General features: G+C 36.7%; 1 pseudogene; it reads right to left on the reverse strand.

Moving 5' to 3' along the window:
• Nucleotides 1-16,097: 16,097 nt before the first annotated feature.
• On the reverse strand, nt 16,098-17,583 carry LOC146729634 (putative gamma-glutamylcyclotransferase CG2811 pseudogene; annotated as a pseudogene).
• Nucleotides 17,584-27,102: the final 9,519 nt, after the last annotated feature.

Raw genomic sequence — 27,102 nt, forward strand, 5'->3', positions numbered from 1 at the left:
CTGCACCACTCACAACTGGTAAGTCTCCCATAGACACCTGGTCACTGCTGACACTACTCAAGCTCACTATCGCTATCATTTGCCTGTTTCACAATACTATGTTCATTATGACCACTATGATTATTACTTGTACTATGGCGTTTATCACTGCTAATGCATACTGCTGATTTTACTGGCTTGGCAAACTTACTGCTCGGACAGTGAGATGAAAAATGCCCAAACTCATGGCATATGTAATATGTTTTTGGTTTTTTGTTAGTCTCACCTGTCCTCCGATCAAAACTCTTTTGTGGACATTCTGAAGCAATGTGACCCACTTGATGAGACGTGGAGGTTTACCATGATTTGCATAATTCCCCCGCGAAATTTGGGGTTTCTGTTGTTTATTCACACAAGATGCATTCTTGCCCCCCCCCACGTGAGTTTACGGACCTCTCTATATTTATCGGCCAATTCAGCCATCTCCTGATAATTAGCAGGAGTGCGCTCATGGAGGTACAATGCTAAATCAGAATTCTCGTAAAATCAAATCATACAAACCGCTAAAGACTTATTAATATTGGACAGATCGATCCCTCACTCCAGATTATTGCTTAACCCAACCACAAACTGTTTATAGGACTCCAAGTTACCAGGTCTAGCAGATAAAAAAAAATTCCTAAACCCTTCATCGGTGAGATCATACCGACGTTGTAATGCCTCTTTCACTATGACATAATCAGTCACATCATGCCTATCCATACTAGTATACACCATCAAGGCATCCTCAGTTAACAAAGCCCCCAAATTTACAGTCCACTGGTCTTCTGGCAAATTCAAACCTTTCGCAAATATCTCAAAAACACACAATTTTACCTGAACTACGCGGGAAATTTCTATAAACCTTATTAAGCCGTCAGACCTGCCAGGGCACGGCGGACTAAATGTCCGACTTCACGGAACAGGGTTTTCTGTTACCTTGATATCTCCCAGTATAGTGCTTGTGTAGAGTTATAAGATGTCCGTTTAGACAGCACGCAGCAAGCCCACTTTACATCCCAGAACTGGTAGACATCCCACAGGAACGATTTATAAAGCAATGTTCAAATAAACTCAGAAAAAACAACACGAATTGAAATGAAAGCGCAGGACCCTGCCTCACTTGTGCAAACCAAAATGGAACGGAAAAAGAAAGCACATGGCTAAGGTGTGACTGCCTTTTATAACCTCCATACACCAGGTGTACATAATCACATAGTTAAATTCAGCCAATCATGATTTGCCACAGCCACACTTTGGATAATGGGGCACCCATTTTAAATACGGGGGTGGCCCACCCTTCTGCACTGTGATAACACCATCATTATTATGCAAATATACATGACTGCATTGTGTACCACTATATAGATATAAATAAGAAATACAACTCAAGACGGACCTCGTGACAAATGGACGATTTAGAGCAGCTAGTAACGCATGAAGCCTATGAAGTGATCTGCCCCGAAACTGCACTTCCTCCTCTGAGTACCATACTGAATTCTTTGACTCGGTCCCCAGTATGTACACACCCACAGTTCACTAAACAGAACCTGAGATGAACATTTCAGTTAAATCAACATAACCTTTTGTCACAATAGAATGTGAATATTCCACCCATTTCATTACAAAATTACATCCAACACTTTAAATCATTCTAAACGATGAGAACTACTTATCTAAAATGATTCACTGACTAAAACACTTTAAAAGGTGTACTATTTTCACAGACAATCTTAACTTATTCTGTGTATAATTTATCTTCATGTATGCAAGCAATTTACTGAATTTGAAAGCAAGCTGATCTTTGTGTAAGTCAATTCGAAGCTAGCAAAATGTTAATTACACTGAGCGAATTACTTTGAAAATCACAAAGCTTTAATAGCAAAGATTAAATGAAAAATACGAGCTAGTCATGGTGGTCACGTCCCTACAAGCCGGCCATGGTGTGAACCGAATGGGTTGCAAACTATGAGATTCAGGGACATGTGCTGTGCTGAAATCAGGTGAGTGTCTTGGGACACAAGCTGGCCCATGTTCTAAACTGAACTTTGACTATAAAACCGTGTCAGCACATTGATCAAATTTTGGCAAACAATGTGTCAGGGAAAACATGCTCTACCTTAAGTTTTTTTATGACCTCAGTAGCAACAAAATTCATAATCTTAAATATCTGCCAGAAGAGAAAATTGGGGGAGGCATTTACTAACCGGGCAGCAAGCAAGAAAATGGTGACAAAATATGGCTGTATGGTAAAGTAAAATCGCTGTATTATATGAATAAAAGATCACAGAACAAGTAACCATCCAAAGTGGTTGCATTAATTTATTCTGTCAATTACAGTAATCATATTTCCTACAGTTATGTGTTCAACTATAGTTCAAACGTGAAATTTGCAATGTTTTTTTGAAAGCCTAATTTGTACCAAGCAAAATGTAGTTTGTTTGCTATATGGGCGTTTTTTCATTTATTGGCTATTGAAGGATATGTTCTCATAATTGATAATCATAAGCCCAGAAATTCGGGGTTACAAAGTGTTCGTCGATATTGTGACCTCGACCTCTGAGCCCAAAGTGTAGCAAAGTCTCGCAAATTACATAGAGAGTATGTGTGTCAATTTTAAAGGCACTAGCTATTCCCGATGCAGTTATGAAGAATAGTCATAAACATGTTATCGAACCAATGTCTAAACACTACATTAATCTGTATGTTAAGTATATTTTTAAGCTCAAAAATGTAATTTTCGTCTTGGCATGGGCTAACGTTTTTGACCTCTCGGCTAGACTTGCTTGCAGTCTGTTGCGATTCCAGAACAACAACAGACTGCAAGCAAGTCTATCTCTCAGTCCGTACGTAGGAGCTGTGCGCGAAGACACCTATTAAGTTGTAATGAATGGTCTGTTGCTGGGGATGCCATATGCCGTATTACTACATAGCATGGTGACGTTAAAAGCTTTTTGATTATATATTGTTGTTGGTGACCTTGCGGTGACGAAATGCAAGCGTTATTTGTAGGAATTAGAACAAGTCCCATGTGACGTGATCGGTTGCTTACCAATAATGACGAGTGATTGCATTTCAGCGATTTTTATACCCACACTGCAAAGTGCTTTTTGTACCACCTGTTACGGTGAATGCTACCAATTATTTTCCTAGAGCGTTTAATGTGTAGATCACACATTTGTATGATGGCAATGGTGTAGTTGTAGCATTTAAAGAAACCCATCAATTGTTGACAATGTTACTGCGCGTATGTGCAAGTCATTAATTGGGACAGTTCCTTATTCTATTTAATTGAAAAACTAAGTATCTGTCTTACTGTGAAATTGGTAACCGAGCAAAATACACCCCCCCCTCCCGGCATAATTTGAACACAGAGAATTTATATTTACTTTGCCAACATGCAATATAGAGTATTGAATAAAACTCAATGGACAGCGCAAAACCAGGAAGTGGGTGATCTGGTGGAGTTCTCAATAAATAAATAGGAGATGATGTACGTAACCACGCACACATATTAATAATAGTTGAAAAGTGGACAAATTGTAAACTACATTTACAATGTTCACTATTAGTAGTGAATGCATATTAACAGTTGGTTTTCTAGTTTTCTTCCTATCATACAAATATCTGACCCGAAATATTCCTCGAATTTATTCACCATCTCCCTGACAAATATTCCATAGCATGACAATTTTCACAATCCGTTTGAACAAATTTCAGTATGGAGGATTGAGCATTGTGATAATTTTAATTTGCTTATTATCATTACTCTTATATCCACGTTTCATGCCTATAAATGTAGTATTATGTCTGCCACTGGTATATCCTATTACCAAACAAAAACAATTTATTACTACGTGAAACCACAACATGAAGAGAATACCAGCAAAGGGAAATAAATGTTTTATACTGTATACAACATGTCCAAATTGATTTATTCTGAATTTAATGTCAATTTCAAGCATCGGCTATAAATTTCAACTCAGAATCACATTCATGTGCAAATCATGCGATGTGTCATTTGGCGATAGCTGTGGTGTCCAAAACCATCTCATCTCACTCAAAATCAATGATAAGTGAGGACAAATTGTTCTTTCAATTGATAATCATAAGCCAAGAAATTCACAAATATATCAAGTAACATTTGTAAAAAACAAACTTTATTTATATGAAAGCGAAAAATTTGACCAGATAAAAGTTTAATTAGTCATTTAACATCATTATTGATGACCACACTATGGCAAGTAGGTTACATGTACTTTCCATAAAAATGATTTTTACAACCTACTCCTCTTAATTAACACTTTGTGCCTGGTACCTAAATCTGCACTGATCATTCAGAACAATGGTTATATCATAAGTGCGTAGGTCGTATCAAAGTGCAGATTATAACTTGTCATTTTTGATATACAAAGTGCAGCCATTGCAAATTTCAAAAGATACAACAGCGATTACATGATTTATTGGGGACACAAGATGGTTAACGGATGATGCTGGAAATCACCTTGAGTTTCATCACAGGCAAGGTCAAATGCAAATAATTCATACCTAGAGCATCTAGTTACGCATAATGCCTATGAAGTGATCTACTCGACACTGCACTGCCTCCTATGAGTACCATGCTTGTTTGTCACTCCCCCCCCAGTATGTACACACCCACGATTTACTAAACATTACCCGAGATGAACATTTCAGTTAAATAACATTACTTTTTGATAAAATAGAATATAAAAATTACCTTTATACATTACAGAATTACATCCAAACTATTTAAATATTTCTAAACATAGAGAACTACTTCTCATTAACTAACATATTACTAAACATTAAAAGGTGTACTATATTCACAGACAGTCTTCACCTATTCTGTGTATAATTTATCTTGACATATTCAAGCAAATTACTAATTTTGAAAGCAAACTAAGCTATTTGTAAATCAACTTGAAGCTAGCCCAATGTTAAGTACACTTAGTCTGTACTGTTTGTGAATTGGAACTAACAAGAACATATATAGGAAAATAATCGCAGACTTACCTCTCCAGGCATGGTGGTGTTAAGTAATTCTTTACAAATAACTTAGAAAATCACTAAGCTTAGCAAATATGAAATGAAAAACACGACGACTAGTTTAACATACTGCCACGTCAGCTAGCCATGATGGTGCACGTCCCTACTGAACTGAACGGGTTTCAAGGCATGATATTCAGGGAAATATGCTGTGCTGAAATCTGGGTGAGTGCATAAGGTCTTATCAAAGTGCACACTATGACGTGATATTTTTGATATGCAAATTGCAGCCCACGTTAGACCAGTGCAGATTTCAACAACAATTACTTGAGTAATTGGGAACAGAAAATTATTAATGGTGTCACTGGTGGAAGGGCCAAGCAGTCTGACATGTGACTCGCAAGTCACTAAAGTACATGGCCGAATAAAAACAGTATGGTCGCAACTATACAAAACACAATTTCACCTGCACTACGCAGCAATCGATAACAGGGTACCGCGGAGTTTCGACTCAATGTCTGACTTCACGGAACAGGGGTTTCTGTTGACTTGACATCTCACGGTGTAGTACTTGATAGAGTCATATAATGTCCGTTTCCACAGCACGCAGCAGGTCCACTTTACATCCCAGAACAGGTAGACATTCCACAGGAACGGTTTATAAAGCAATGTTCAAATAAACTCAGAAAAAACAACACGAATTGAAATGAAAGCGCAGGACTTTGCCTCACCAAAATGGAACGGAAAAAGAAAGCACATGGCTAAGTTGTGACTGCCTTTTATAACCTCCATACACCAGGTGTACATAATCACATAGTTAAATTCAGCCAATCATGATTTTCAACCAGCCACACTTTGGATAATGGCGCATTCATTTTAAATACGGGGGTGGCCCACCCTTCTGCACTGTGATAGCACCATCATTGTTATGCAAACATACATGACTGCACTGTGTACCACTATATAGATATATATATAAGCAATACAACTAAAAATTGACCTCGTGACAAAATTCTCCCCTGAAGACAGGCCTATGTCTTGGAGGATCACAGGTTACTCTTTAGTGATGCTATGGTAATAACTGACTTACATAAATTAGAATTGGCAATTGCAAACTATCCCAAACCTATCCTACTTAAATAATCTGCACCAATATGTTCACTACCCTTGATTGCTTCAATTCTATACCTGAAAGGTTGTAGGTACATTGCCCATCTCATAAGACGACCATTGGTTAATTTTGCTTTCTGTAAATATATTAGAGGTTGGTGGTCTGTTTGCAGAACAAATTGTGTAAAGTACAAAATACTGTTGAAATTTTCTAACTGTCCATATTACAGCCAAACACTTTTTTTCTAAGCTAATGGGAAATAATACCCATCATGCTTTTGTAAAAGTACAGCTCCGATTCCCACATAAGAAGCATCACTTCGCAGAATAAAAGGTTTACTAAAATCAGGCAGTCTTGGTTGCTTGCTCAATATACATTTCAAATCAGTGAAAGCTTTTTCTTGTGAATCACCCCATATTACTTGTCTAGGTTGATCTTTCCTTGTCAGGTCAATCAGGGGTGCAACAATAGTGGCAAAGTTAGGCACATATCTACTATAATATTTAGCTAATCCCAACAAACTTGTACATGGTTACAAATTACAAAGTACTTTTCGCATAATTCGACTCAAGGTTGCCAGCAAATTAACTAAGCAAAATGGCATATACTTAAACTGGTATAATCCTTTCAAAGTTTGAAATGCTGTTTTTCCTTTGCTGCCTTTGTGAGTGGAATCTGCCAAAATCCATTTGTCAAATCCAGTTTGGTAAAATATTTACCATCTGCCAAACGTACAATCAATTCATCTGAATTAGGCATAGGCTCTGCATCGAAGGTTATATCTGGTTAAGTTTATGATAATCAACACCTTCTGTGTGTTAGCATGATGGAAATGATGTACGTAACCACGCACACATAATAGTAATAGTTGAAAAGTGGACAATGTGTAAACTACTCACCCAGTGAAGCTAATATATGTGTTGAATACATACAAACTAGAAACGTTTTTTTTAACTAAGAGTACACTGGTAAGTGGAGGTCGAAGACATTGCTTACTTCACTGGCTAATACAATCTGAGGATATATGTCTTAACAGTGGCTTTCTTCTGGAACTTAATGCAACTGCGAACTGAGAGATTTCGAAAACTTGAGTTCCTAAATACGGTATGCGTCCAGAAAAGACGACACTCCAAACTTCGTTGTTTACTCACCCATCTATTGTCTCTCCCGCAGCGCAGGTTGGTTTAAAATCAAGACGTCTGACTTTGACCAAAATAGAGTCTACGAGGGGTGCTTATTAAGTAATGCCCCTGACCCACTTCCAGTTGTCTGATCTACATGAAATTTTGTTGTTTCTGTTTGAACTGAGTCAGGTGTGAAATGGAGCCAGTTGAGTGTCGCGCATTGATCCGGTTTTTGCATTTGAAAGGACGCACACCAAAGGAGACTTTTGATGAAATGAAAAAACTTATGGTGATGATGCCCCATCATATGACCTTGTGAAATACTTGCATCGTGAATTCAAACATGGCCGGAAGTCTGTGGAAACAGCTCCCAGACGTGGTCGTCCCTCTTCTGCCATTGATGAGGCATCTGTCCGTCAAATTGAGGCTGCCATTTTAGAAGATCGATGCATAACTGTTCGCCCAATAGGTCAAGATTAGTACAGGGTCTGTGAAAAGTATCATTCATGACCATTTGCATGTGCATAAGGTGTCTGGCAGATGGATTCGCAGGCTGCTCACACCTTTCCAGAAGAAAGAACGAGTTGAGTGCTGAAGGATGAATTTGGAGATGTATCAAGAGGATGAGTCAAAGTTGTTCAAAAGACTGATTACACTAGATGAAACTTGGGTCTATCACTATGATCCAGAGACCAAGGCCCAGTCAATGCAGTGGAAGCACTTGGACTCACCACCTCCAGGGAAGGCAAGAGTGCAGCCCTCCGCTGGCAAGGTCATGCTCACAGTCTTCTGGGACCTGGACGGAGTAGTGATGACAGATTTCCTGGCAAAGGATGCCACAATTAAAGGAGTCTATTACCCTTCACTTTTGATGAAATTAAGAGGCCGGGCAAGATCAGCAAAGGTATCCTCCTCCTGCAGGACAATGCTCCGGCCCACAACTCGCATGTCGCCAGATCAGAAGCACGGGTGTGTGGCTATGAAATCCTCCTCCATCCTCCTTACTCTCTTGGCCTTGCACTCTCTGACTATCATCTCTTCCCAGCCATGAAGTTGATTTTGAAAGGAAAGTGTTCCCAGATGATGCAGCCTTGATTTCTGAAGTTACGACATGGTTGGAGGACCAACCTGGGGTGTTCTACAAAAACGGTGTCCAGAGCTGCATCAAACAATGGGAGAAATGCATAACTCTGGATGGTTCCTATGTAGAGAAAGACTGATAACTGTGCCAAGTTTCATTAATCTCCTAATATGGGAAATGGGTCAGGGGCATTACTTATTGAACGCCCTCGTATATGTTTTTTCCCGTGAACCAAAAACACAACAAGTAAGTAACCATCACAAGAGGGCAGTGTAATCGATGATGTTATTATTATTATTAATCCTTTATTTCAGGCCAAAAAAGTCCCATATTAAATACATAACAAACACCAACACTAATAAATACAACGTCTAAGATTAGTCCAAAATTTGGATAAGATGGATAAGAAAAAACTGTCAGAGTTGACACAAGTACGAATTAAATCATTATCACTCGTAAGTAGGTGCTGACTGACGTTATATAATGCCTTGTGCTGAAGAGATTCAAAGTAAAATATTTCTATTCACGCAATTACAACTAGCGCTGCTAGCCCGTTTAATGCTAAAGACCAATCTTATAGCGTTATTATAAGCCACTCTATTCACAATTTGTGTACGATAATCACACCAAACATTCAAACAATATATACTGTATAAATACGTTCTAAATAACACTTAACGTAGTCTGAACTTTTTATAAATTTTCGTAAAATTAATTTTGCCCTAGCATAAATGCACCGCAGTTGTCGCTTCATATCAGCTTCATTCTTGCCATCTGATGACACCATATAGCCCAGGTACTTGTTCACTGAGACGAAAACCAGAGGTTTACCATACAAGTACACGCTTGGGACGTTTTTGAAAATATGACATGCATTCTGTCTTAGTAGTGTGGAAAAGAATGTCAAACTCCTCACCATAACACTCGCAGATCTCAACAAGCTTTTTCAATGATTTGACAGAAGGTGAAACTAACAAAATATCATCAGCATAAAAAAGATGATTCATTATTGTATGTGTCCACTTACCAATACAATCGCTCTACATTACTTTATTTATGACTCGGAGATTTCGTTATATACTTTTATTTAGTCATTAAGTTACATTGCACGGTTGGTTGGAATAATTGTCTCATTTGCATAAATAATTACAAATTATATGCTTTCTCAAACAAACAAGTTTTCATGTACTTATGTACAGCAAATGCCCTACCACCATGTGTTTTTTTTGTTTTGTTTTAATTTTTTAATTTTTTTTAAACACTTACATAAACAAATATTGACAAAACAAACAATTGATAGTACAGTATACAGTTCAAAATTAAGAAGGTTAAAATTCTAGGAAAACCCAAGTTCAAAGCGATAACTTTCAAAGATAACGTTCAGGTTCAAAACGGGAACACAATCATAGTCTACCCCCACCCCCGCCCCCAATAAAAAAACCAAATAAAGAATGCCAATTGCTATACTCCAAATCCCCCCCCCACTTTTTGTTGTCTTTTGACTGTGACAATGTTGTCTGTTCAATAGCCATCACGTCTCTAACCCTTCTAATAAAAAATAAATACAAACTTGCTTTAAAGGATAAGTAACGGCTTGAATACAAAAAGTACTTCCCTAATAAAATTAAATGGTTTCAATATGTCATTATCTGCTATTTGTATAACTGTTTTACATGTCAAAGGTATAATCTCCATAAATCTTGAAAATTTTTCCAAAACTGTTTCCATTTGCTGACAGTGGTCACACTTATCATTTCTAATCTTAATAGTATACAAATAACAATTTGTTGCCAAAATACGATGGAGAATTTTAAATTGAAATATTCTTAGTTTCTCTTCTACTGTTAATTTATATGGCAATACCCATTTTTTTCCAATCATTTTCCTGTATTTCCTCCGCATATTCTTTTTTCTTAAATTTGATCATATACGTTGGAGTTTCAAATTTCTTCTTCACTAATAATAAATAAAAATCTTGTGTTTTTCCTTTTCCAATATTGACATAATTTCTAGATATGCCTCTATTATCAATCGTTAGAGAACAGGCCCCTGATGTATAATATTCTTCCATACATTTGGTATAGCTTCAATAATTCCCTTATAAGTCAAAAAAAGCAGTGATATTGCCATATTTTGTGATAAAACAAGGAAAAGACAAAAATGTACCATCCTCTGTCAACAAATCACTTACATACTTTATCCCTTCATTTAGCCATCTGATATAGCATACTGAATGGTCATTGATCAAAATATTCTTACTATTCCATAATAGTTCTGATATTATTTCATTGATATTACTGGGTGGTTTATAAGCTTTAAAATGTGACCAAAAAGTTAGTATATCTCCATAAATACCTGGTAAGTTGTGGTGCAATTTAACAACCCCATAATTACAAGAAAATAGAAACTTTAAACCCCCAAATAACTTTTTGGTATTAATCCCCATACTGCTTTTGTTTCGATAATACGTATTGCCCATGCCAATTTAAAAGCCTTGTTTAGAAGTTCTAAGTCAGTCATTTGTAGTCCACCTTGACTTCTATCACCAATTATGGTATTATTTTTTAATATGTTTTTTGCCACCCCAAATAAAATTAAAAAGTGATGACGCCGCTTCTGCTATTCCTTGTTCTGGAATAGAAATTGCATTCATAGAATACAATAAATTTGGTGCTCCAAAAGATTTTACAAGTATTATCCTCCCTTTTATGGACAAATTTCGTGACTAATATCCAATTTACTACTAATTTTTAGTATTTTTGATAAAAATTCAATTTTAAGTTTTCCTTTTTATTATGTCCTAGAAATATTCCCAAATACCCAATTGGCTCAAAAGGGGGTGTAATCTTTCAATTGAATGCCAATGTGTTTTCTATTTACCAAGTATTAGAAGCTCAGTTTTATTGAGATTAACCTCTAAACCAGAGTACCCGTGGAAATGTTTCAGTATATTAAGAGTAATTTTAACTGAATTATTATTTCCCAAGTAAGAGTAGTATCGTCAGTAAAACAAGATTTTTTTTATTATAACCACATGGCAATTAAATTCCCTGAAGCTGATCACATGATCTTACCACTATCGCTAATAGTTCTATCGCAATACCAAATAATGTGTGGACAATAGGCAGCCTTGTCTGATACCCCTTGTTAAACCAAACCACCCGGTTGAGAACCCCTTATTTAGTACACAACTTCAATATTATTATAAAACACTGATACCCATTTTTTAAAAGAATTTCCAAATCCAAGTGCTTTATCTAAAAAGGAACACTCAAGAGTGTCGAACGCCTTTGTAAAATCGACGAAGAGAACCGCCCCTGGGTTTTCTCTACTTTCACAATAATCTAATATATCTGTGATTAATCTTATACTATCAATTATTTTTCGTCCTGGAACGAAAGCAGATTGATCTTCATGGAGAACTGATGGTAACATTTCTTCAAGTCTTTTGGCAATACACATACTTGCTATTTTGTAATCGGTATCAAGGAGAGATACTGGTCTCCAATTTCTGAGTTCCATATTATCTTTTTCTGGTTTTGGTAATAAAGCAATAATTGCCTGTTTCAGTGTTACTGACATTTTCCCTTTATTATATCCAGAATTTAATGAGCAAAGCAAAGCATTACCAATTTCATCCCAAAAATATAGATAAAATTCAGGTGGTAACCTGTCACTACCTGGGGGATTTATTTATTTTTTAAAAGCAGAGTAAATTTATTTCTTACTAAGCAAGCCTTCAGTCATATTTATTTTATCTTTTTTTACACAAGGTATATTATTTTTATTGAAAAAACGAAACATAATATAGTCTAATCTCCTTTAAAATTTTCTCAGTATTTTTTTATCTACTCGTAACTCATTTATAACTTTTTTCCTATAGTTAATTTTTTCAAGGTTTAAAAAATACTTTGTACTTTTCTCTCCTTCTTGATACCATTTAACTCGAGATCCAATGTCCTCCAATTCTCTCTATATTATTTCATATTTCATTAAAGTTTCGTCATTCAAATTGTCGTCTATTTTCTGTTTCATTTTTTTTAATTCAATGTACAATTCTTTTTCCTTATCTCTGTTTGATTTTGCTCCCTTTTTAGAAAAACTAACTGTAGTATCTCTAATTTTATATTTTAGAAATTCAAACTTAGTCTGATCATCTAAATTATTATTATCTTTTAATGTATTCGTAATTAATAATTTCATCATTTCTGTATACTCATGCTCCTCCAAAAGTGCACAATTAAATTTCCAGAATCCTGGCCCCGCTTACTTTCGGACGTTTCAAGCTCAATTGTTATCTCATTATTACATTGTTTCACTAGACTTCCTGCAAAGTAGCTGACACCAAAAAATAATCCAAACGTGTTGCTGTGTCTCCTCTCCTCCATGTAAATCTATGTCTATTGGGGTTCAATTTCCTAAACGTATCTATTAGATGTACAGATTCCATAAAATTAAGTAATTCTGTTCGATAATGAGACCTATTTCAGCAACAGAACGTCTTCTATCCATAATTGGGTCCAAAGGAATATTTAAATCACCCCCAACTTTAAAATTACCATATGGATAATCTGAATTTAATACAGATTGAACACCACGTATAAATTGAACTTGTTCTTTCTCAACATTTTGTGCATAAAGGTTTAAAATTATTACAAATTTGCGACCTCTAAATCCAAAATTATGTATCGACCTAGACAATCAACGGTCTTATTTTTAATTGTCAATTGTACATTTTTACGAAAAAGAACTGCAGTACCACAGCTATTACTGGTTCCATGGGCAAAAACAATTTCACTCCCCATTCCCTTTTCCAAAGGTTCTCAGTTTCAGAAGTACTATGAGTTTCTTGTAACAAGGCAATATCTGCTTTTTGATTTTGAATAAATTTAAAAATTGCTTCCCTTTTTAAACCTGAACTTCTCAAACTCCTTACATTAAAGTTAATTATCTTCAGTGTATTCATTAGCAACAAAAGGAACAAATAATTAATACAAACAAGCAATAACTAACAAGACAAATTCCAGGAGATCAGACTTACAACTTGTGTCGATAATCATTTACTAGCAACAAGTGTCTCGCAGAATCTATCCTTTAACAAAGTTTACCCATATTACCATTGTGCTCAATAATACACAACTGCATACAGGATTTTAATTTCACAAGAAAATATAACCCTGCCCATATAGCCAAGAAAACAATAGACATAGCATGGAAACAATTACCTATTTATCATAGCCTACATTGTTACTGCAAAATAGAGCATAATATACCTCTATTAATCTCTATCAACAAGTATTCATCGTCAATTCCTTCCTTCATATTGAATTTCTGAGTGAGAATATCCTTAACGATATTAGTACAATTTTCATTTTCTCTTTCAGTTATACTTCCGAATCTCAAATCATAGCCACGTGCGTATCTCTTCTGCCTCAAGGTTAATTCAGATTTTTCAGCAACTTGTAACCTCGTTGTTAAATCCTTCACTGCTATTTCAAGTGCAGTATTGCGTTTTTTTTACGTCATCGAGTTCATTTGAAGTGAACTACAAATATTTTTCATAATCAACGCATTTCTGTCGCATGTCGCTCACCTTATTCCCTAACCGCTTCTGTTCGCCTAGAATACCATTCACTGTTGTAGAAAGGTTATCAATCTTCTTTTCTAAATCAGTAAGGCATTGTTTGATAATCATTTTTAGTGTTATTTCATCCATTTGAACACTGCATGTATCGTCTTCACTTCTACCACGTGCACACTGGTCATAGTCGCCATCTTGTTGTAAGTACTCTGTTATCGTACTCCCATTCGTATCCTTCTTTTTAGCTTTTCCTCTAGTACCCTCAGCCATTCTTCCACAGATATTATCTTACAGCAAATAGTTCCTCACAGTTTCTAAAAAGATTGGTATCCGTAAACGCAATTATCACGACTTAATTGACAGTTTCCACGAGACTCGTGTTAGCCAACAACGTTATTCAAACATGACTTCCATATGTTACTAAACGTGAAAATGGTACAGTTATCAGGGGTAAATTCTCTTTCTCTCGGGTTCTCCACACTTGTCAGGGGGGGAACTCGTCTCGTCTCTATATCTCGTCCCCTTGAGGTACGGGATCGGGAAAGTCACTTTAACTTTACAATCAAATAAGGCACACACAACGAAATACGTTTCAGCTCTCGTCTTAGTCGATCTTTTAGAGCACTCTATAAGACACAGCGCCCTGGGGAAAAGTCCCCAAGACTCTCGCAAGGCTGACTCAAGACTAGCCCAAGACTGGACTGCCTCAAGGCTCGCCCCTGGACTCTCTCGGACTTTCGACTCGACTCTCCAGGACTGCCTTCTCTCTCTACTGCGTCTGTCGTGGAGTATTCGCCAAGACCAACTCAAACTCTCTTTATTCATTTTCAAAACTCTAACCAATTACAATGCAGTAAAAAGACTCTAGGGCGTAACCTTCAATCATAAAGCCAATCACACTAAGTACTGAATACGTCATATCTTTTGATTAATCGTTCACTACATTAATAACTACGGATGTCAGAATAGCGACGGTATCTTGTAATTAGTTCCAAATCACTGAGCCAAGTTCCGTCCAAAACTTCAAATAGGCCTACACGATGACAGACATAACACAGCAATTCGCTAATAATCAGTTAATTAAGTCGGTCAACAGATACGCGAAAACAAATTCATGACACAGTACGTAAGTTTGAAGATTATCTGAATGTCACATATGGATGGAACATTTCGGTAATATATTTGGGGACTGGCCGTTGAGGGCTTTGTATACTAACAGCAATAATTTATATACAATACGATCCTTTACTGGAAGCCAGTGAAGAGAAATCAAAGCCGTCGTAATATAGTCATATTTTCTTTTCTTCGAAACAATCCTAGCTGCTGTAATTTAGATAATTGGACGTTCGTTATACCATACAATAAACTATTGCAACAGTAATCAAGGCTCGATCCCACAAGACATCGATCTTCGCCAGCCAAGGACCATTTATTCGGCCAAAGCTTCAACGTTAACCCTTGGCTTCCTGCATTTTTAGCAGCTCTTATTGGCAGCTTAGGCTATTCTGACATGTCGCACGCCCTCAAGCGATTATAAGATTCACTTGGGCTCAATTGCACTACCCAATCAGAACTCATGATAGAAACGACACATACTTGGTAAAATTAAAATTGTGGAATATAAAAATCGACGTGTTGCTAGCTTTTTTCTCTGTGAACGATCTTACTGACCATCAAAAGAAAGCGCTTAGTACTGTATCTGAGGAATATGATGTGTTTGTTGCAATCATAGGGACTGTGTTGCAACGAAGACCGGATCGGACAAGCCGATATGTTTTCAGTTTCGATAGTTTTGTCAGTTTACATAAAACATGGTTTGCACAAATAGACATTCTATCGTCTTCATTCACTTGCCCACAAACAATATTCAACGTTGGAATAAGACATTTTGGAAACGTCTCAACGAATATAGACCTTCTGTTCTTGCGCAGGTGACGACCCTCCCGCTTTTAAATTAATATATCAGGAAAACAAACAACAATTTTACCGAAACATCACTCTGTGTCTATTATATTTATGATGCACTATGTGTCCAATTGTGATTTTATCATGTAAAACATATGCAAATCCACTGAAGCTGCTTGTTATTATTATTTGTTTGAACAGACAGGTGGAACACGTTGTCATCCCTATTACGTCACTATTATGGTTAAATGCCACATATCTGTCACATTCTCACGATTTTTTGACGAAGCTGTATATGCCAGAAACAGTTGGCCTTTCACCCGGAACTACACAATTGATGCGTTCTCCGTCATAATTCTGCAACATGGGTGAATTCAATAATTCCTCTTTAAAATCTTTCATTAGATAGCACCACACAGAGTCTTGTGAACCAGTAGACATGTTCAAAACGTTGAAATGTTCTCTAGTGTAGAGCGTGGGATGACTTTCTAGTCGGTCGCACGACTTCAGCATTTCGTCGTCTATGTCGTATAGCTCCCCTTGTATGATCTGAAAAATCAATTAAAATCATGACGTCACTGCAAAGTAAAATCTGAAACTATCGACTCATCAAAGTTGAGCAGAAAAACGAAACGAATTTATCATTTATTTGTGGCATTGAGAAATCGTCCAAAATATCACCTTTCTTTTACGAATTGGGCTTTACTGGGAATGTATTTATCACTATTGACACAACAAACTGATTTCATTCGTTTTTAAAAGTTTTTATAAATTTCATAATTCAAACGGAAATGAGTTTTCTATTTGCTCATGGAATAACATTGGAACGTTTTTTTTTTTAAATGACGCCATTGTACAAATGGCCAAAGTGGTTAGTGAAGATCATTCTATTCTGGTTGTAGACGAAGAACAACAGTTTATTTTGCTCACCAAAACAATGCGCACTAAAATAAATACGTCAGCCCCAAAACACTTTAAACTAGATGTGACCACCGACACAATCCCTCAAAACCTTGGGAATGAATAATTAAAGGTATTATGAATAAATGTTGAGGTCTAAGGTTACAATATCCGACATAAATGTCATTAGTTGTTGTCATATCCGGATAACTGGATCACATGATTATGTTATTAGTTTCGAATTAGGGCATCATAAAAGTTGCTTATACTCAAAGTATTTCTTGAAAATCCGCAGAAATCAGTTTCAACGTAAACGCCTTTACGCATAACAGTGTTTTGGGCCGGGTAAACGGTTCGGTTCGTATCATTGAAAAGAAACTTGGTCTGTAGGGGGGATACACCATTTTGTGAAAGGGGTTTTCATTTTTCCCGTGTATGTTGTTTGGAGGGATGGGAAGTACAGGGCTTGGCGACTTATACGTGGCTGTTGGGGGAAAAATTACAGTAACGGTAAACATAGTTACATTTACATATATTAGTGCTTCCAGAATAGCCATAGTCATAGTCGCCGAGCCCCTGTGGCGGGGAGAAAGTCTGGACATACTGGCTGCACATGCTAAATACCCGGATACCCAGGATCCCACGAAAAACTCCGTGTTAAAATACTCACATGCCCGTGGCCTTTCTTGTCTAATACGAAGGGAATGTTAAACGGTGTCGCTATCACCAATGGCCACCGATCCACGCTCTGCGCCTCACCGATGTATTTAGATTTCCCATTCTCTGGATTGCTCATCAGAAAATAGTTTGGTTTATCGCGTTTCAGAGTCCCGTAAACAAAAACACGATGTGTCATGGTGGTCACGGAAGCGATGGATTTTTGACGTAAAAATGAAAACGAGGCTAGCGACAAAGTCCAAAGCCTGGTCCAAACCGTGCCAACATAATCAAACACACAGAAGTGCAGTACCTGTATTATTTACCATCCGCGCTCTAACAACGAGTATAAATAACCACTATCAGAATTAAAGATTTTTATGACATCAAAGCTTCACATTGTCACGCGATATTGTAAATCTCTATTCGCAAGAAAATTTATTTCAACAACAAAAAATCTGATGGTGGTAATTTATAACAACTTTAATTCGGAGAAGGTTCTGGACGCGATAATGAGTTCGGCTTCAAGTTCACCTAACACATTGTCTTGCCATAGAGGCTTCTTCTCATCCAGTATAGCGATGTAGGGGATTCATTATTGTCTAAATAACTAGTCCACATACGAAACTCTATCGATGATGTTACGTAAAATTAGTCACAAACCAACATACTTTTAAACAAAACTAGTCCAGACGTATAAAGTAACAACAAATTTATTAGAAACGGCAAACGTCACCATGACGACCCAGAATACAAACGTCTGGAATAAAGACTTAATTACTAATAATCTGTCGTTGATTCATTCACACCTTCACAACAAATAGTAATTGTATCTCTCATTTTATTTAAAAACATTTATTTATTAACATTTACTAACTCCCCGGAGAGAGTGGCATTGTTTACAGATAATACAGTAGTAAAAGTATATGGTTTGACATTTCCAGCATAACCCGTATATTAAAACCATGTATTTTTAGTAATATACGACAAGGGAGTTGCTCGCATGTTCATGATTGCTGCTATGGACAGTATGATCGATATTATGGTGTTTTTTTGGCAAAAAAACTTGTATTTTTGACTTTTTGAAAGCTACTGTATGTTCTGACAAAGACTCATTCATATATGCTGACATTTTATTTTGTCTAGATGCTATCATGATTTTTGATGAATGATAAAAATGTCAACTAGTTCTCAAAAAACTGATTCGATATTTTATGCCCAATGTAAAATCTAAAACCCTCTTTGTATGCATTGTCATGTAATACTATATCATATTCAAAATTCCGTGAATGAACGGATTGATGAACAGTTCATGAAGTAAATAAATAAATAAACTAACTAACTAACTAACTAACTAACTAACTAACTAACTAACTAACTAACTAACTAACTAACTAACTAACTAACTAACTAACTAACTAACTAACTAAATAAATAAATAAATAAATAGACGGTTTAAATTCACAAAGTGGAAGTCTATCAAGCGAAACATGAACGACTAATTCTGTTACTTTACTCTGTATTAACGTGTGAATTCATAATTTTTGAAATACAAAAACATGCATTTATTTACATTGTTCAGAAATGTTGTGGCCGGAAAATGAACATGTTTTTGTGGTGGGCATGTGATAACTCGCATTTCGTCGTTTGTTGTACAAGTACCCGGATGTAACTTACTACGTTACTGGCGACATTTATCCAACGTATGGCGTGTGAAGTTCAAGTGAAGACATTCTCTCGTGCAAAAAATGTGTATAGAATTAAACAAGCAAAACAAAAATTTAAAAATATTATTTTCCGTTCACGGACGTATTACATCGTTGTGACGACCTTTTTCCACATTTACGAGGACCGCTTCGTCGCCAGACACAACTGATAGGAAAGGTGTAAAATAATTATACAGTGACTGGTATTTGTTGTGGTCTAGTACCAGAAGATATAATCAATAATAAACATTACGGTTTTGTCAGGGTTTTGAGTGTTAACGCGCATAGCGACTAATTCAGATTCGTTGTGACAAATCGAGAGTTAGATTTAGAGAGAACAAATCTGCACCCGTCGAAAACATTGACAGTAAAAATTACAAAAAAACTGTATTTATGAAAAGCACAAACATATTTGGCAGAGGAAAACAAACAACAATTTTACCGAAACATCACTCTGTGCAGTTTTAACCGCGGAGTTGTAAATGGCCGAGTTCTAATCTGTGTGTCTATTACATTTATAATGCAGCGAAGCGTGCAATTGGGATTTTATTATGTAAAACATATGCAAATCCACTAATTTCAGTCTCGCTCTCGCATAAGCGTTCCAACTCAGAAAAATTCGAATGCGCATGCCCGAGGTAACTAGGGTATTTGGATGTCCAGGTGGTTCAAAATGACGATATGACGGATTACGAAAAAGCTGTTTTTTATTATTATTTTCTGAACGTCACCTTGATTGTTAAGTGCCATATATCTGTCACATTCTCAGGATTTTTTGACAAGGCTGTATATGCCAGAACCTGTTGGTTTTTCACCCGGAACTACAAAATTGACGCGTTTTCCGTCATAATTCTGCAACATGGGTAAATTCAGTAGCTTCCCTTTAAAATCTTTCATTAGATAGCACCACACAGTGTCTTGTGAACCAGATGACGTGTTCAAAACGTTGAAATGTTCTCTTGTGTAGAGCGTGGGATGACCTTCTAGTCGGCCGCACGAATTTCGTCGTCTATGTCGGGTAGTTCCTCTTGTATTGTCTAAAAGTCAATTGAAATCACAACGTCACTGCAAAGTAAATTCTGAAAATAACGACTAATCAAAGTTGAGCAGAAAACGAACCGTATTTATAACATTTTAACTTTTTGGTGGCATTGAGAAATCTATCAGAGGGTAATTCTTCTCCACGGGGTTCTCCACACTTGCCAGGGGGAAATCTCGTCTCGTCTCTCTATCTCGTCCCCTTGAGGTGCGGGATCGGGGAAGTCACTTAAGCTTTACAGTCAAATAAGACACACACAACGAAATACGTTTCAGCTCTCGTCTTAGTCGGTCAATCGAGCACTCTATAAGACACAGCGCCCTGGGGAAAAATCCCCAAGACTATCGCAAGGCTGACCCAAGACTCTTTTAGACTGCGTCAAGGCTCGCCCCAAGTCTCTCCAGGCCTGGACTCTCTACTGCGTCTGTTCTGCTGTACTCCCCAAGACCAACTCAAACTCTCTTTATTCATTTTCAAAACTCTAACCAATTACAAAGCAGTAAAAAGACTCTAGGGCGTAATCTTCAATCATAAAGCCAATCACACTAAGTACTGAATAAGTCATATCTTTTGATTAATCGTTCACTACATTAATAACTACGAATACCAACTGTCAGAATTAATAGTCAGAATAGCGACGGTTATCTCGTAATTAGTTCCAAATCACTGAGTCGAGTTCCGTCCAAAACTTCAAATAGGCCTAAACGATGACAGACATAACACAGCAATTCGCTAATAATCAACTAATTAAGTCGGTTAACAGATACGCAAAAACAAATTCAGGACAAATCTTTCAAAATATCAATTTATATTTACTAATTGAGGCTTTGCCATTGACAAAAACCGATTCCATTCATGTTTAAATGTATTTAAACATTTCACAATTCAAGCGTGAACGAGTTTTCTTTTTACTGATGGAATAACATTGGAATGTTTTCAAATAACGTTATTGTGCACTGTGCTTGTTGATTGGCTGGTTGGATTCAATCATTGACTTTATAAATAAAATCCGGGAAGGACAGTTCTCAAACTGGGTCACCACGAGGAGACACATCACAGTCAACAAATAACCCTCAGTGCAAAGACCACAGTGCAAAAAGCGACGAAGACGATGACTGCATGGGAGAAATTACAATCGAAATAGTGTTCACTCTACTGAAAAGGTTGGATAGAAAGACCGATGCACACAACAGAGAGATTCAGAGTCTGGCTTAGCGACAGACCAATTTCCAAGATCAAATGGAGGAAATCATAGAGACCTAGACTACAAGGAAACGCAGATAGATCTAGAGAGAATGGAAACAGAGTTGAAAGAGGCAAGAATGAAAATCGAAGCACTGAAAGAAGAGAATTTGAGGTTAAAATGATATTCTCGCGGCATAGAGCAAGGAGAAGCAGAGTACGCACATCGCATTGGCCAACAAGCACAACAAACGTCCACGACATATAATTGCAAAATTTCTTCGACGACCCACACGCCGTGAAATTCTCATGAATAAACCGAAATTCGAGGGAAGCGATATCTATGTACAGGAGGACCTTTGTGAATCGGATTACACAAAAAAGAAAATGAGGCCCTTGATGAAGGAAGCCTTCGATAAAGTGCGGTTTTCTAATGGCGTCGTGCTCATAGATGGACAGAAATACACAGGAGGAGAAACAGCTGATTGAAGACAGAGTCGGAATTAACAATAATCGGTTAGTAATGAAATGTAAACATGTCGAACACAGCTGTATACAATAATAGTGTGTGACTGGGGAGGCGTTCTGTTTGTTTGGACATTGTTTTGGGATTGTAAGCTAATTTTTGTTAGGCTACCCAATGTCTTGTTCTGTGGTTTCACTGAACCGTGTTTGGGCCTATGGAGTAAGAGTTTCTTTTAATTATTGTTTGAGTTTTGTTTCAGAGAGGTTTACTCTGTTGTTAGTTAAGTGTTTTATTGTTAAAAAATGAGTTGAAAACTTGAGGTACCTCGTGGTTGTCACTGTGTTCATATTGACAGAAAATTCAGGCGCGTTATCGGCTCCAATATAAAGTTTGTAAGTCTTAATGTCAGAGGTCTTGGACAATATAAAAAGCGGAAAAAAAATGTTTAAATGGCTTAAAGAAAAAAATAATTATGTTACAGAAAACTCAGGAAAGTACTGATAAAACAGTTAAATACTGGGCATCTCAGCTAAAGGGACATGATTTTTTCGCATGGATCCAGCAATAGCAGGAGAGTCCTCGCCGTGTTTAGGGGTGTAGATTTCAACATTAATAAAGTAACAAACGATCTTAAAGGGATATTTCTAATCACATTTGTTAACATCGCTCAGAAACAGTTTGTAATTGTGAACTCATATGCACCAAACGATGAAGTTAATCATATGTTATTTTTGAAGGAGATATTTAGAAAACTAAAGGATATGTTCAAGACCCCAATATTAACATTATCTGGGCAGGTGACCATAACCTTGTGATGGATCTGGAAAATGATTGTAAAGGGGGAGATCCAACACCCTGGAAACATGCAGAAACACTAACAATAGAAATAATGGAGTCATTTGGCTTAATTGATATATGGAGGGTGAGAAATACAGACAAAAAAGATTATACTTGGAGGCGCTTCCACCCTGAAGTAGTGCAAAGTAGATTAGACTATTTCATAATTAGTGATAGCCTACAATCAAATACTAAGGCAACAGATATTATACCATGCTTTTTAACTGACCATTCAGCAGTTACTCTTGAAATGTCATGGGAGGAAAGTGGCCGTGGGCCATCTTACTGGAAACTAAATAATAGTTTCTTTAGAGATAATAAGTATTTGGATTTGATTGAGAACAAACTGATTGGTTGGGTACAGGAAGGAGAATATATTCAGGATCCTGGGGTGAAGTGGGATTGGATAACATTTAAAATTAAACAAGAATCAACGAGATTTGGTAAAATTTGAGCTGCTGAACGAAAACAAAAAGTGTTACAATTAGAAAAGGAATTAACAGAAATAGAAAATATATGAGCAATAAGCCAACTGAGGAACTAATTACACAGAGAGACAGAGTTAAAGAAAAAATGGAGAAAGAATTTGAACAGAACATTGAATGATTAATGATTAGATCTAGGTGTAACTGGATAGAATTTGGAGAGAAAAACACAAAATATTTTCTTCAAATGGAGAAATACAATAATAAAAGTCTGATAAACAGATTTTTCAGGGAAGAAGGTGTAGAGATAAGTGAGCAAGATGAATTAAACAAAGAGATAAAACAGTTGTACATGAACTTATACTCCAGTAAACTAGAAAAGAATAAAGAAAATATTATCTGGAATGAAAATAGGTTTTTTAATAATCCTGAAACTCCCAAGATGGATGAAAACAATGTATGTTGGTCCTTTTTGTGAGGCAGAGGTAGCTGCAAAGTTGGGGATGACTTTTCTGTAATACCCCAACCAAATCAACAAATTATTTGATTGTAGGTCCTGCCGAACAGCAGACAGTCATCCCAAACAGTTTGCAGTTCTCCTATCCCTACCATGTGACATTTAAATGATATTGAAGTAAGCCCATGCAGCCTTCTCCAGGCAGTTGAAAATGTCAGTAAAAGTATCTATATATGGGTTTCTAAGTCTTGTTAAATTTTATGATCTAGCATTATATGATACAATACAGCATGTATAATATGATTGAATGCTGCATGACTAAGCCATGAAGTATTTACACCCAGAAAAGACCCAGGGATGTTGAATAGGTTGTGTTTGTCTATCTCCTGGGGTAGATATATTTTCCAAAGCCCTTTGGTTAGGTCGATTTTGGTTAGTAGTAGTGTCCACCCTGTAATTGTGAAAACATATTTTCATCAATATTGGAGAGACACGTATAGTCTGATCTCTCTATTATCATTTCTAACATGGCAAAAGAGTGAAATAAGGTTTAGAGGTCAATGGTTCAATATTCATGTTGGCCTTTGGTCTCCCGGGGCAGCCAAATATGTTTGTGCTATATCTTACATTACCAACTTAACCAGGAAGTACAAATTCAATCAATTGTGTAAATTTATAGTCGGGATCATCAACACCATGACCATATGACTGGCCTTCTATCAAACCCACAGTTCATGTGTTGTGTTAGGTTAGGTTCTACTTCTGAACTGCATTCCGAATTTTCAGGAATTAGCAAGGATGATTGCAGAACATCAGAACCTTTCTTAGCCTACTCTTTGATGTTTGTTTGATATAACTTTCAAACTGCCCCAACACATTTAATAATATGCCATCTGAGTAGTACCTGGTCACCCTCAATGAGTATTATACGAGGTGAATTATATTTATAACTATAACTTCTGAAGCTAGGATTTCCGAGGTTCAGAATAGTTATCAGTCCCCTGACCGTCCATCCATAGACCCTTTCGAATAGCGAAAAACCTAAACTAGCTTGGGGACCTCTTAGTGCGCAAATAGCAAAGGTGCAACACACCGATCCCAGTCTCTGGGTCTTTCATTACATTGCATTCATTGCACACAGCGAATAATATGCTTTTGTAATATTTGAAATTTCTGCTATTTGATTTCTGTATTAAATGATAAACCCCCAATATTTAGTTGACCTATTTTAGTATATAGAACTTAACAGAAATAAAAATATAAACAATATACAGATGCTTGATTGAGCTGAATGTTTTTAGAAAGTTTTGAGCAGGAGTGTTGGTACAGTGAACCAGGTGTATTAAATCGTACAATTGTAACACAGTTATATCACGGTAATCAGTTATCGTATAATTATGGTAATGACTAGGTATAATAAATGGTATAGTACTGGCTTTGCTTTCTGAGAAAAAAATGATTCTGGGTATGCACCTGCAAAAAAACATTCAGCCAAAAGCAGAGGTTGTAGCATGTGCTTCCATCGACTGTTAAATTAATTAAAAAACATGTTTATGTACAGATTCTTCCTAGTACGCAAACATATCAGCTTACACTGCTATTTTAAACATGTTCTACCAAAGTCTAGAATGAACTAATTCCCCAGTGTTTGTTTCCTTTCCACAAAGTTGTCAAATTAATTATTAAAAATAATATACCTAATTGAGGATTACGTGAATTTGACTCCTCCCTCCCTAATCTTTTGTTTTGCTGTTCCCTTAATAGCTTTGCGCATGTGCTGGAATACCACATTGTCAACAGTTAAAAAACATGGCCGCCAATTGGAACTATCCATTATTTCTCAATTTCATTATTGGTTTCAAATAGTCTCTGTTGACCGAACTTGACTTGCGTTTTCTCAATAATTCTAGTCTAGTACGTTGTCATGTTTATTAACTTTCTACTTTTAAAAACTAAATAGACTAAAACTTTCAATGAGTACACGCCGGCCCAAATAAACTTCCGTTACGTTGGTTATTGTTTATGCATGTTTATGAACAGCGAGGATGCATTTTATAGGACAATACCTGTGGAAATCATAGACAAGGTAAAGGTGTCGAAATCAAGCATGGTGGTAATGATTTTGAGCATGGCTGCGCCGCCACACTGTTTGTATTCTGTTTGTTTGAAGCCTCTTAAATTACGAGGTAAACTTTCAATTTACACAATCATTTCTTTCAATAATAGCGAGAGTTTCTAACGGTCACCAAACCGGGATACAACACGCAAACTATAATTCATAAATGTATAAATACCAAAATAAGCACAGTCTTACCTTTGAAATTGACGAGATAGAATGTTGTCCATATAAGCATTGCGCAAAGAAATCCTCACACGAAAATGACGGTCATTTCCACCGAGGCTAGAATTGCGTTTGCGGTATACGTTATGGCAGTTTCCGGCATTTTTGCTAGTAAAATGTTAAATCAAAAAAATAGTTGCTGTGCATATGTTGAATTCATATGTTTCATATGTTTGAAATAAATTGGACAGAACATATCGAAGTTAAGAGTGGTGAAAGACAGACGGATGAACAGAAATCAAAGCACTAGCCTTCGGCGTCAAAATCATGTGCATAGACATAGTAGGAACTACAATCTTACTTCTCACCATTAAAAAGCTGCTTGGACAAACCTACCCCCACTGTACATACCAATTATGGTCGACTGCAACATTTCTGAAAGGGGTGTCAATTCAAGGCAAAATTGAATCGTGTCTATATTCAAGGCATCCACATGAAACGTTGTTGGGACCACTTGCCGAACATTGGGAAATTGATACCTCCTTTCTCGCTGTCACATTGCTCCCACACCCTTTCTTAACCCAGGGTAATTTTGTTTGTACTAGTATCAGACATTTATTTGTAATTAGAATGCTCTATGTGCTAAACCCAGGGACAGTATGATTATGTCAATTACTTAAGAGCCGCACACAGACACACGGCGTATACAGTTTGCTGAGCAAAAACACTCACCTACCCTTGGTTGGCTTGGTTCCCCACAACGCGAGACACACAGTTTACACGGGAAATCAGCAATGTGTAATATCACAAAGGCAGTTTATGTACACCGAAACCTGAACTCTACCTTCAGACAAAATTTCAGTTCGTTCAGATCGTGTGCCATATGCACCTGCTCGTAGGTACTATTCAAACAATGGCCTTTTCCATGTCTAATTTCCCTAATATGGCTGTAGCTCATGCACCACTGTGTGAACTTAGTAGCAAATTAATAAGTAGCAGCTAGTGTCTGTGCCAATGGAGGTTCTGGTACATGAGCCACAACAGCTACGGTTATTAGATGTGTTTGACAAGTACATGTTGAACAATGCACCCCCATACATGGAGTAGATTGAATTGTTATGGGATTATGAACTACCAGATACACAGAACAAATAATGTGACTGTATGTATGAATTATGGCAGATACAATACAACACTTTATTGGTGTAATTACATTAAAATACATCTATTAATTGTGAATATAACTACTAAAAGTCTGAATAATACATGTGCAGAAAAGCTGGCTCAATGTTATGTATATTTTCCTATGCTATATGCTTTTAGAG

Source organism: Saccoglossus kowalevskii, chromosome 21 (assembly GCF_978046115.1).
Source record: "Saccoglossus kowalevskii chromosome 21, keSacKowa6.1, whole genome shotgun sequence".
Lineage (NCBI taxonomy): Eukaryota > Metazoa > Hemichordata > Enteropneusta > Harrimaniidae > Saccoglossus > Saccoglossus kowalevskii.